Source organism: Lottia gigantea, assembly GCF_000327385.1.
Source record: "Lottia gigantea unplaced genomic scaffold LOTGIsca_10, whole genome shotgun sequence".
Taxonomy (NCBI): Eukaryota; Metazoa; Mollusca; class Gastropoda; family Lottiidae; genus Lottia; species Lottia gigantea.
In genome coordinates, this window is record NW_008706747.1 from 28,895 (window position 1) to 32,721 (window position 3,827).

Sequence of the window (3,827 nt, forward strand, 5' to 3'; positions counted from 1 at the left end):
TTTGCATCTGGTGTTATAAAATAATCTTTGACGTTTCTACGGGGCATGTCATACCTCCCAACTCAGAATTCGTTTCATTCATTCATTCATTCATTCTCTGTTTGCCAAGTTAATCTTATTTCAATTTTGGATACGCCAAGCCAAATGCTGAGTTTCTGAACAGATCATTGTAAAGAATTTAAAGTAGCTTTAACAGGAAATAGCTAAAGAATACTGCAATACTTTGCAGACCAAGGACTGATCAGTCGGCAAAAAGTAAAATGTTAACTAACTATTAATTTATATTATAGTGTGATATGAATGGCCATGTTAAGTTAAGTTTTAGATCAAGTAAAGATTTGACTGAAGTTTAATCTAGATGAAATCTTGCTGACCATTAAACGTTATGAAAAACAGTTTTATTTTCGAAAGGTAAACAGCTTGATTTTAAAAACTCATTCATTATGATAAATGTTTAAATTCCGTTGTATTTTTTGGTGTTATTGGTATAGAGAAGTGGCTTTTTTACGAAGTATGACATATTCTCCCTCCTCAGAATTCATTTCAATCATTCATTCATTCAATGCTTGCCATGTTTGCCTTATTTCAAGTTTGTCAAATGTCTGAGTTTCTGAACAGATCAGGTATGAACAATTTAAAGTTACTTTAACAGTTGGAAATTGTTAAAGAATACTATAATAATTTGCCGGCCAAGGACTAATCAATCGGAGTAAAGAAAAATGTTAAACTGCTTTATTTTATTTTCAGTGATATGGATGTTAAAGGCCAAGTTAAGTTAATTTTTAAATTAAGTTAAGTTTCGACTGAAGTTTATTTTAGATGATATGTTGATGTCCATTGAATGTTATATAAAACACTTTTATTTTCGAAAGGTAAGTTTGACTTTGATTTAAAAAAAACTTGTTCATTATGATTAATGTTTTAATTCTGCTGTATTTTTGTGGTGTTATTGGTATACATCAGTGGCGTTTTTACGAGGTATGACATAACTCACTCCTCAGAATGCATTTCATTTATTCATTCATTCATTCATTCAATCTTTGCTAATTTAACCTTATTTCAAGTTTGGATTTATTTTATTTTCGGTAATATGGATGGCCAAGTTAAGTTAAGTTTTAAATCAAGTAAAGTTTTGACTGAAGTTTAGTTTATATGATATTTTGATGTCCATTGAACGTTAATAAAACAGTTTTATTTTCGAAAGGTAAGCCTGATTTTTATTTTAAAAACTTATTCATTATAATCAATGTTTTAATGCCGTTTTTACGAGGGTATGATATATTTCACTCCTCAGAATTCATTCATTCATTCATTCATTCATTCATTCACTGTTTGCCAAGTTAACGCTACTTAAATTTTGGATGTCCCTATCAATAATCAATGCAGTTCAAAGGCACTGATATTGAAATAGTTTCCGAACAGCTCAGTGGGAACAGTTTAAAGTTGCTGTAACAGTTGGAAATTGCTAAAGAATACTGCAATACTTTTCTGACCAAGGACTGATCAGTCGGACAAAAGTAAAATGTTAAACTGCATTATTTTATTTCCGGAAATATGGATGGCCAAGATAAGTTAATTTTTAAATCAAGTCAAGATTAGTTAAGATGATAATGTGATGTCCATTGAACGTTATTAAACAGTTTTATTTTCGAAAGGTAAGCCTGACTTTGATTTAAACACATTTTCATTATCTTTTTCTTATTCATTATAAAGATCGATGTTTTAGTTTCACAAAAGTATTGCTTCTACAAAATGTTGAAATACACTACTTTGTGTTTAGTCTGTCTAAGACACATAAAAATAAGAGGGTTACATTTAAACACTAAGATGTAGGGATGTACTACTTCTGAATTTATTACGTCCTACGAAACGTATTAGGAAATAAACTCAGAAGTATTACCTCCATATGTACATCTAATTTTTTTAAATATTACTTTGTGTCTTACAAATCCTGTTGCTGAGTGATTATATTGGAAGCCTCAAGGTCAAGATAGTAAGTACTTTCGGATTGTTGCAAACCAGTGTCCCCCTATTAGCTATTTAGGATTTTAGGACTGACATGAAAAGATGGCCATAGAACAAATGTCCCCGTGTGTTAATGTTCACTGAATGCATAATATTCCGAGATAGATTGACATAGCTGTTCATACATAATGCTCCTCTTTGCACTTTGCACTCTGACATTAAAATCCATATTCATTAAATTTCATTTTCATTTCATGTAACGGTGACCTGGATATCAAACGCCAGGTAAATGTAGTTTTGATAGAATTTTAGTTTTGAAAGATATCTTATGATCGAAAGACATAAAAACAGTTTTACAAATTTAAGGTAAGCCAATTAAAATATACCTGATCTTAAGGGCAGAGACTATTTACCATGCTGCGGTAATAAAAGCTTCGGTGTGTTAAACATAGGTTTTGTCTGTATTGATAACAAAGTTGAAAGGACAAATCTTTCATAAAACGTTTCGTTTCAAGATTGTCATGTTTTTGGTCACATTGTTGTGGCCTTTGATTGGATTCAAATTTAACAAAAGAAAATGGTACTTTCTTGGACTATAAAAATCCGTCATCATTAATCCACACGGTGCAGTAAAGTAAGACGCAAAACTCCATTAATTTCATTTGGACTAAAAAAGATAGGTCACTACAGTTTCGCTTTTTGTCTGTATTAACAGCGTAATGTGTGCGTATTTGTTCGCCATTTTCAATTAGTGATTTCTTAAATAAAATATTGTCAGAAAATTGGTACAAATTATCTATTGACACTGCCTAACTTTGTTATTTGACTACGTCGTGACATACTTTCGGTCTGAAGTATTTAATTTTGCATATCACCTAAGATCGACGATAAGGGTTAAATTCGAGACCATGCCGATTTTCGAAAGCACTATCTGTGACTTATAAAAGGAGGTATTTCTTGAGAAGGATTTGAACCCATGGTACTCTATCGCATTACACACTTATGAGCTATCAAGAATGATTTTGATTTTAAATTTGCGCCTCCAATAACCCCTCCCATAACTCATTAATCCAATTGATGATGATGATTGGTCCTAACGATATGTTTGTACATTGGCATAATTCTTAAATAATTTCATTGACGTTTAAACCACGCCTCTTTATGAATAAATAAATATGTATTAGTTTCGGACAGATTGAGGAGATGGTAAAGTCTAGCTTATATTTGAATTGTTACTTGTAACGAACAGTGTTCTACTTTGTAATAACCCTTTCTGTACAGGAATTTGATCGAATTTAAAGAGACACTTTTATCTTATAAAATGACTTGGCGTTCAGATATTTGCCCTTGAATGCAAACCTGCAAACTTTTTGTTTTCGTAACATTTCATTTTAATCTAGATCAGGGTTTCCCGACCTTTTTCTGTCTAATGCACCTTTCAGAATCCTTGATCAAATGCATTAACTATCCTTCCTCTTATAAATCCTTGATATTTTGTGATTTCTTTTAGGCTTTACCTGTAAACCTTTTTATGTCGAAAAATATAATCCCAACTGAATAAAACGACTTAAAATTATGATTGTCCATAAAGTTTATACTACACTACAAAGAACCTCATTTGCTCCTCCCCTCCCCCAAAAATGTCAAAATTTACCTGGCGTAATTACCCGGGAGTTGAAAACCTTATAGACTAATAATGCGGAAATCTGCATCACTTTTAAGCTATTTAGGGTCAAATTTAATGTCACTGTAAGCCATGACATTTAGTTAAAAAAACACTTTGTAAAATATAAAGTTTAAGCAAGATTCAAAATAGAATAGCCATTTGTAATAAATATGGCATTTTAGTACTATCTGATTTC